The sequence below is a fragment of the Triticum aestivum genome, chromosome 3D (assembly GCF_018294505.1).
Source record: "Triticum aestivum cultivar Chinese Spring chromosome 3D, IWGSC CS RefSeq v2.1, whole genome shotgun sequence".
Lineage (NCBI taxonomy): Eukaryota > Viridiplantae > Streptophyta > Magnoliopsida > Poales > Poaceae > Triticum > Triticum aestivum.
Genome location: NC_057802.1, coordinates 377,536,787 through 377,546,985, shown reverse-complemented (window position 1 = coordinate 377,546,985; position 10,199 = coordinate 377,536,787).

The following is a 10,199-nucleotide window of genomic DNA, read 5'->3' as shown; positions in this document are numbered from 1 at the left end:
TGTGCACCATGAAGCCAAAGCTCAAGACATCATCGAGCTGTCTTCCCTGCCCACTCCAGGTGAGCTCTATGAGCCTGGTTGTCAGCTACACAGAAATGAACTGCAGAGTATATTTCAGAAGCCTGAGCCAAATATGAGTCAGATGCTCAGCATGATGAAGCCATTGCCTCAAGATGCTAAATATCCCAAGGAATTCTTTGTCAAAGACCTCGAGTACTTGCCCCGCACAATGTATCACATTCTAAGGCATACTCTATGGCCAATCAAGGGATATTCTTCTGGAGCCAAACTTGAAGGAACCATGAAGACTTTGGTATTCCATATTGTCAATGGCATCAGATTCAATTCCCAGGATTTCTTCATCAGACAACTTGCTGCATCTGGGATTGATCTGTTTGGCTTGAAGTTTTATGCTCCATGGGTGATGCGCCTGATCAAACTTCATTCTTCTGTTGACTAGCCCTCAGCGCACAACCATCTGGTTTTTCTGCCTGAGGTCGATCTGTCCGTTGAAGCCATCTACCCTGATCCTGCCAAGGAGCCCCTATACCTTCACAATGTTGATCGTCAAAGCTTCACGCAACCAATAGAAGGAATTCATGTTCCCAATGCTGCCACTACTGCCTATCCTCTGGCTGGCAATATGTGTGAGCCCAACGTGCCAACACTGAAGCCACTGATAGTACAATCGCCCAAAGGCCTCGGAAGCGTTCTCGTGTACTCAGTGACCGAGAGCTTCTTGTGGCCTTACATCAGAAGCAGGACAAGCACCATGACTGGCTAAAGCGTCAGATGCAGAATCTTTTGGTGGATGTCAACCGCATTCGAAACATGGCCACCAAGAACTCGTTTGTTGCCCATGAAGCCTGTTGGCGGTCTTGGAAGAGCCACACACTGCTATGTCCTGAAGACGATCTTCGCGAAGATGGCTTCACTTAGGACTTCAAGTTTGATTCCAGGCCACCACAAAATGCAAGCTGGCGTCGCACTCCCTCAATAGAAGATTCTGAGTATTCATCTTCGGATGCAACTGTTGTTGCGAGAGTCGTCGATGAAGAAGACGATGCCACTTCACCGACCATGGCTGCACTGCATCTCGACACTGCACCAGGCCCTTCTGCACCACTAAACTCCAGCGTCGACCCTGCACCTTCCTCTACTCCGGATGGGAACGAGTAGATACTCTATGTCTTCAAACCTTTTTCGTCATTACTGACAAAAGGGGGAGAAGCATATGAGTTGATAGTCTTCAAGCGGGTCCTTATGGGTGGTTGCTATATTTTGCCAAGTGTTTACAACTCTCGTCTCTTGATACATTTGGTTCCTTGGGTTGTAACACTTAAACTTGATGGTCGTTTGCTACTTTTTCTGCTACTCTGTGATGCGATGATAAATTCCGCATGAAGTCATTCCGCAGACGTCCATTTTTCATTATGCATGTCATTATTGTCGTTATATCTTGTATGCATGATGAATTGTCTTCATAAGTTGAAGGGGGTCTCCACAAAGTAAAACCTGCCATGTGCATTTGCATTCAAAAGCAAACTACTGATATGCACATCTTCAGGGGGAGCCTTTTGCTACTTACGAAGACAATGTCTTAATCCTTAAACTTTCACATACTTTTATCCCCGTTGAAAACTTCAACCAGTTTGTCATCAATCACCAAAAAGGGGGAGATTGTAAGTGCATCTAGTGCCACCCCTAGTTGGTTTTGGAGTATTGACGACAAACTTGGTTGAGGGACTAATGTGTTTGTGAGAATTGCAGGATAACACAGGTAGTAGTCCCACATTGATTCGGTTTATCTACCAGAGATGACCCCTAAAATGTGTGAAGACATTGAAGAAAATTGTGGTTTGTGAAGATATTCACAACGAAGATTATGACTTGAGAAGACATTCACGTGAAGACTATGGAGTGTGAAGACATAGTTGTTTTGTAGTTTCCTTTTCTTCTTTGTTGAGTCATAGGAACCACCGCACTGTTAAGTGGGATCCAAGTGAACAAAGTCAGAGTGACTGATGTGATGCTCATCCAAATCCTATGTCTTCGAGCAAAGAGAATGAGAGAAAATATTATCCAGAGCTGGATGAGTCAGCTTTACTTGTAGCCCAAGTCAAGCTGCCGCGTGTGTTTGAAATCTGACCGTTGGACACGTGTCAGTTCCTTAGTGACCCAGGGTCATTTCGGACAAATCAGGTCAGGTTGCCTCCTGGCTATAAATAGCCCACCCCTACACCATAAATTGGTGGCTGCTCAGAGTTAGTGCACGGCTTTTGTCGTTTGAGAGCAACCCACCTCCGAAGCATTTGAGAGAGAGATCATTGCGAGGACAAAGCCCAAAACACCTAGAGCCAAAGAGTGTTAGGCATCACTGAAGTCTTTCTGTCCGCGTGATCTGAAGACTTGTTACACTTGAGGACTGTGAATCCTCCAGCCGGTTAGACGTCGCGTTCTGAGCATCCAAGAGTCATTGTGGATTGCCGGTGAATGAAGTCTGTGAAGGTTTGGAAGTCTACCTTGAAGACTTTCCAGAGTGATTGGGCGAGGACTAAGTGTTCTTAGCTCAAGGGGAATAAGGTGAAGACGTGGTCTTCTGAGTTAAATCTCAGCATCCCTAACCAGACGTACAGTTGTCACAGCAGCTGGAACTGGTCCAACAAATCCTTGTCCTCTCCAAGCAACTGGTTCTATCTCATACCTCTCTTTACTTACAGTTTGTCTTCGTGAAGTCATTGCTTGCTTGCATGATCTGATTGACTTCACTGTGTGAAGACTGTGGTTGGTTGGCTTCATACTATCTTCCATTCTGATCCATACTACCTAGCTGCGAATAGTCTTCGTGCTTTCACTTCATTGCTTACTTGACTATGGCTTGTCTAGTGTAGTCTACCTTCCGCTGCATATCAATAGGTTCATTTCTACTATGTGTCTTCAAAACCCCCGTGTTTTGAAGACTTCCATAAAAATCGCCTATTCACCCCCCCCCCCTAGTCGATAACTAGCACTTTCACACCCCTCCCCCAATTGAAAGTTGATTCTTGAACATCAACATTGGAGCTGACCGTGGGGAATCCACGCCGGAGAAGTCACCTTGACCATCTCAGCTAGATGCCCCCAAAGCAAGCCCCAGGAGAAGTTGAGACATATAAGGAGAAAGCTTCAATGAGAGTCAAAGTAGAAGGACGCCACGGCACAGGTAGAGCCCGAAGCTCGCCACACCTAGGAAGGGGCAACCGGCGGCCACACCACTCAACCCCTCAACACGATGGTCAAGGAGTTTGGCCTCAAAGAGGCCCACAATGCCATCGCCCCCGATGAAGAAGTTTGTCGCTCCAAAAGTCTTACAGGTCACTCTCAGCCACACCGACTTTGCCGCCAACACCAAGATTGCCCCGGGCACAGGAGCCCAAGGCCGCCTCACCATGGAGAGCTCCGCCCCTCCAAGTACAGGAGCGGCACAAGACCCTCACTCCCTCATCCCACTTTGCGAGCCCTCTCCAACACTCGGGATGTCAACATCAACACCATTCGAGCTTTGGTTGACCCGCTCCGAACCGCCATCATCGGTCTCAGTCTGCAGCCAGGACATTCGCCGCATCTGCCATATGCAGGAACACCACCTCTTTGCAATACCCTAGGAAGGGAACCACCCATGAGATGTGCAACAAAGGAGTGCCCAATCCCAGGAAGGTTCGGAAGGAGTCATGCGAAGGGAATCACAACCAACGTCATATTCCTCGTGTTATTGATGCGGCTATGCCAGAAGCTTTTGCACTAAGGAATCTTTCATGTTAGCACAACACAAGGATAAAATCGTTCACAATACAAACCGACTGTCCCAAGTGGTTCAAACCATGAATGATGGAGGCTTCTTGGCTACGTCAGCGGATACAGTTTATGCCGATTGTAATATTCTTCTTTCTGGGTTCAATAATGTTCTTGTTGAACAGTGTAAAACAGAGGCCTATAAAGTGGCACATGAGCTTGCCAGGGGAATGATCCATCCTTATTTGATACTTGTATTTGGGATGATAATCCCCCTAGCTCTATTTGTTAGGTTGATCTCCTCCCGTTCGAGCCCAATGGCTCTAACGGGCCCTTGCCTCGCGCCCTGATCGGGGGCGCACGACCAACTATGGTTCGTAAGCCCCTGTACCCGTGCTATATAAAGAGGTGGGGGAGCCGGCCACACATGATACGAGGTTCATCGTACGCCGCAGCCCCCCACCAACATCCCTATCGATCTAGGGTTAGCGCGATCCGACGGGAAGCACCGCCACCACCACTGCCCACTCGCCATCACTCACCACTGCCACAGCTCCACCATGGCCATCGGATCGAGCTCCTCGAGCCAAGCAGAAGGTAGTCTACCGTCAAATCCCTAACCTACCCGATCCAAGAGTCTATCAATGGTATTAGAGCCACACTTGGCTGAGATTTTTTGGTAGAAAAGGAAAACAGAGAAAGAAAAGATCCCCTCCCGAGAGAAACCTACCCCCAAACAACAAAAAGCAACCGCTCGCCGACACAAAGCGTCGCCGCAAGGCCGCGTTGTTCCTCTCGATCCGAACGCGCATCGGCAAGCCGAGGCGTCGGAAGAAGAACCAAAAAAAGGGGGCACCGCGGCCAAACCATTTGACGGCGACGCGCTCATCGCGCGACGAACACGAGGCCGATGAAGGGGATGGCAACGATGCACGCCAGGGAAAGGGAGCAGAGGGGGCGTAGCGGTGCCGCGACGCTCTCTCTCTCTCGTTATCTCCGCCACAGGAGGCGGGGGATGGAGACAAAAAGGAGAGGGGACAGGAGGCTCGCGTGGCGCAGCGACGCCCGACGCCGTAGCCGGCTCGCCGGCGGCACGACTGGACCGCTGGTCGGATCCGCCATGGCGGAGGCGAGGCAGAGCGGTGCACGCGGGGGTGAAAGGGGGAATCTGACTTAGGGTTTTCGAGGGGACCGTCAGATTGAATTCGATGGCCAGGATCGAGCGGCGCCGGCGCAACGGGCCTTTTGGGCCAAAGAGGAGGCGACCCAGGCTGAGGCAAGGCCGGCTCGCGCGGTGTGGCGCACAGAGCAGGCCGTTGGTCGGCTTTTTCCGTTGTGGGCCTCGCGCGCCAGGCCGCTCGGGGCTGCGCTGCCGTTTTTTATTTGTTTTTTTGTCCAGTTTTTTGGGAAAATTTGATACAGTTCTTTTTCTATTCAAAATTATCCAATGATTTTTTTTAGAAAATAGAAAAGTCAAAGAAATGTTTCTAAAAAGTAAAAAGTTCGTGAATTTTTATTCATGTTTTTCTGCTGCAAATAAATAAAAGTGCTCTTTTAAAAGTAAATAAAACAAAAGTAAAATTAAATTTTAAAGAGCATCTTAAAGTGATTATTGAACAATTATGATCTTGTTAATTTTATGACCAACGTTGTTAATAACATGATCATGGTTTGTTATTGTTATAATAGGTGCATTTATTTCTACTTTTGCCCAACGATGATATAGATTTAATTGCATAAACAGTTGTATGTTTAATTTTGATTTTGACCAACGTTGGATTAATGCATGCAATTGTCATTGTGATCTCACTTTATTGTGGTTTCAGGAGGGTACCACTTGATGAGTTGCCTCAAGGATGTTCCAATCCTCAGAGGTGATAACTACACTGAATGGAGAAAGAAAGTTGACTTGGCCTTTGTTTGTGATGAGGTGGACTGGGTTGTGGACACTCCATAGCCGGTCAAACCAGCAGAGCCAGTCAAAGATGCAAAAGATGATGCTACTTGGAACAAAAATAAGAGGGATGATGCTCCAGTGGACATGTCATATTCCCTCGAAAACCAAAAGTGGGTGAACGCCAATAAAAAGTGCATGGCTTTCATAAAGAACACAATTGAGAATGCTATTGTGGGCTCAATTGTAGAGTGTACTTCCATAGGGGAGTATCTTGAAAAGATAAAGAGCCAGTTCACTGGTTCTTCAAAGAGATATGCTACCCAGTTGCTAAAGCAGCTGGTGACAGAAAAGTACACAGGCGGTGGACATGGCATAAGAGAGCAGATCCTCAGGATGAGCAACATGGCAGCTAAGCTTAAACCCATGGATGAGGATTTGGAGCTCAAGCCTGCACTCCTTGTCCACCTGGTCATGGCTTCACTGCCAAAAGAGTTTGACACTTTTGTTGTCAACTACAACATGTCGCCTGGAAAATGGGACATTGAAAAGACTATAGCCATGTGTGTGCAAGAAGAGGAAAGACTTAAAACCTCATATGGTGGTTCTTTGAACTATGTGAGGGATAGTAAGAAAAAGAACTACAATCAAAGTGGCAAAGGTTCTCCTTCAAAGCCACATGGAAAAGCTCCCACATACCATCAGCATCAGCAAAAGTCTTTTCCAGTGAACAAAGACACATGTCTCCATTGTAAGCAGACTGGGCACTACAAGAAAGATTGCCCTGTTTGGCTGAAGTCCATAATGGCAAAGAGAGGTAACAACATTGTTTCCTTTGTAAATGAAGCCTTGTATAAACAGTTTTCAAAATCTACTTGGTGGATTGACTCAAGTGCAACCGTTCATGTTGCAAATTCATTACAGGGATTCCATTCGACGCGGACTATACAAAGAAGCGAAAGATGCATTGAAGTTGCAAATGGAGTTCAAGCAGAAATTGAAGCTGTCGGCGACATCTCCCTGGATTTAGCTGATGGATTCACGCTTCTGCTTAGAGATGTTTGATATGTTCCCTCATGTCACAGAAACTTGATTAGTGTTTCATGTTTGGACAAAGACCATTATGAATGTTATTTTGGACATGGCAAGTGTGCCATATGGTTTAAAATGCGTATGTGGGTGATGCTTTACTTCACAATGAGCTCTATTTATTATCACTGCGTGAAAAAGTGTATTTTGTGTGTAATGTGAATGAGCATGTTTCCGCGTCGGATAAAGAACAAAAGAAAAGAAAGAGAACTCATGACTCATCGAAATTATGGCACTGTCACTTGAGCCATATTTCGAAGGGGATAATAGAAAGACTAGTTAAAAGTGAAATTCTTCCTCCATTAGAGTTCTCACACATAGAGCCATGCATAGATTGCATTAAAGGAAAGTGTGTAAAACAAATCAAAAAGGGTGCATACCGTAGCACAGGAACACTAGAAATCATTCACACTGACATTTGTGGACCATTTTCGGTGAAAATTGTGGATGGCTATGACTTGTTCATAACATTCACAGACGATTACTACCGATATGGTTATATTTATCCAATCAAAGAAAGAACCGAAGCGTTGGATAAATTTAAAATATTCAAAGCTGAAGTTGAAAATCAGCATGATAAAAGAATAAAGATAGTCAGGTCTGACTGTGGAGGGGAGTACTACGGTCGGCACACTCCATATGGCCAAGTCCCTGGACCTTTTGCAAAGTTCTTACAGGAGAATGGCATAGTGGCCCAGTATTCAATGTCGGGCGAGACTCAGCAAAATGGAGTAGCTGAAAGGCGTAACTGTACACTTATGGATATGGTGCGCAGCATGATGAGCTACTCCACCTTGCCATCCGGATTATGGATGGAGGCACTTAAAACCGTCATTCACATTCTCAGTAGAATACCAAGCAAGTCGGTGCCCAAAACACCGTACGAGCTGTGGACAGGAAGAGTACCCTCTCTACAACACTTGAGAGTCTGGGGGAGCCCAGCTGAGGCAAAAGTGTTTAATCCAAATACTGCAAAGTTAGATCCCAAAACAGTCGGTTGCCGCTTCATTGGCTATCCTGATAGATCAAAAGGTTTTTGTTTCTACTGTCCAGAGAGATACACAAAGTTTGTAGAAACAAGACACGCAATCTTCTTAGAGGACGAAATGATGAGGGGGGCATGGTAGCTCAGAAAATTGATCTTGAGGAGAAGAGGGTACATGCACCTAATCCGATGATTCGGGAGCCATTTTTCTCAGTACCTGTTGTACCTGCACCGACAATCATGAGGTTGTGGTGCAAGCACCTGTTGTAACTCCACCCATGACAACTATGGGGGAAGATCCGGAACCTGTCCGTCAGGAGCCGACTGAACCCGTTGTTGAGCATGAAAGAGGGGAGCAGCAGCCACTTTCAGAAGATGTGCTGGAAGTTGAGGCACAGAATGAGCCTAGGAGTGAGGCCCTTAGAGGTCTACAAGACCCAAAAAGTCAGCTATTTCTACTGATTATAAAGTTTATAACACAGAAAAAGTTCATATGGAAGGTGATCCCACTTCATATGAAGAAGCCATGAGAAGCCCTCACTCATCAAAGTGGCTGGAGGCAAAGGAAGACGAGATGAAATCGATGAGTTCCAAAGATGTTTGGGACTTAGAGAATATTCCTAAAGGAGCCAAAACAGTAGGCTGTAAATGGGTCTACAAAACTAAATATGACTCTAAATGGAATGTAGAAAAGTATAAAGCACGACTTGTGGTAAAAGGATTTACACAAAGAGAAGGGATAGATTACAATGAGACATTTTCCCAAGTCTCATGTAAGGATTCCTTCAGAATCATAATGGCATTAGTTGCACATTTTGATTTAGAGTTACATCAAATGGATGCAAAGACGACATTTCTGAACGGGGATTTAAAAGAAAAAGTCTGCATGAAACAACCCAAGGGTTTTATCATGGAAGGCAAGGAAGATATGGGATGCCGCCTGAAGAAATCTATTTATGGATTAAGGCAAGCCTCTAGACAATGGTATCTAAAGTTTAATGAGACAATTAAAAGATTTGGATTTAAAGAGAATGTTGATGATAACTGCATTTATGCAAAGTTTAAAAATGGAAAATATATTTTCCTAATCTTGTATGTGGATGATATCTTGCTTGCTAGCAGTGATGTTTAGTCTGCTACAAGAAACAAAAAAGTTCTTGTCCTCTAATTTTGATATAACAGATCTTGGTGAAGCATCGTATGTTTTGGGCATAGAAATTCATTGAGATAGGAAAAATGGAGTTTTAGGACTATCGCAGAAGGCATATTTAGAAAAGGTTCTTCAAAAGTATAATATGCATGCGAGTAAAGCCACAACTGCTCCTATAGTCAAGGGCGACCGTTTTGGGAAATTCCAATGATATAACAGATCTTGGTGAAGGATCATATGTTTTGGGCATAGAAATTCATTGAGATAGGAAAAATGGAGTTTTAGGACTATCGCAGAAGGCATATTTAGAAAAGGTTCTTAAAAAGTATAATATGCATGCGAGTAAAGCCACACCTGCTCCTATAGTCAAAGGCGACCGTTTTGGGAAATTCCAATGTCCCAAGAACCAGTACGAGATCGATCAAATGAAAGCAGTACCATATGCTTCGGCTATTGGAAGCTTACAGTATGCACAAGTGTGCACTCGCCCTGACTTAGCTTTTATCACCGGGGTACTCGGTAGATATCATGACAATCCAGGCATAGAGCACTGGAAGACGGTAAAGAAAGCATTGCGTTATACGCAAGGCACGAAGGACCTCATGCTAACATACAGGAGATCTGAATCCCTAGAGATAAGAGGGTATTCAGACGCAGATTTTGCAGGAGACATAGATGATAGAAAATCCACGTCTGGATACGTGTTCACTCTCGTTGGAGGGGCTATTTCATGGAGAAGCTCCAAACAGTCAATAGTTGCATCGTCCATGATGTTTGCAGAATTTATAGCATGTTATGAGGCCACGGGGCAGGCGATATGGTTAAAGAAATTTATACCCGACTTGAAAGTGGTAGATTGCATTGACAAACCACTAAAGATGTACCGTGACAACCAGCCCGCAGTATTCTATGCTCACAACAACAAGTCGAGTAATGTTGCCAAAACAATAGAGATAAGATACTATGTTGTGAAAGATAAAATCCATTATCACACTATAAGTCTCGAGCATATAAGAACAAAGGATATGCTTGTGGATCCGCTTACGAAAGGCTTACCACCCAATGTGTTCAAGGAACACTTAGCCGGCATGGGTTTAAGGGAAAGCCTATGATTCCTGGATCATGAGAGGCCCAAAAGGAACATAACAGCTCCACCATGGCCACCGGCTCGAGCTCCTCAAGCCAAGCAGAAGGTAATCTACCGTCAAATCCCTAACCTACCTGATCCAAGAGTTTATCACTGTTTTCGATATTTATTTCAGAAGCTCTAGTGCATAGCTGACGGCTAAAGTGTGTTGATAATGTCAAGG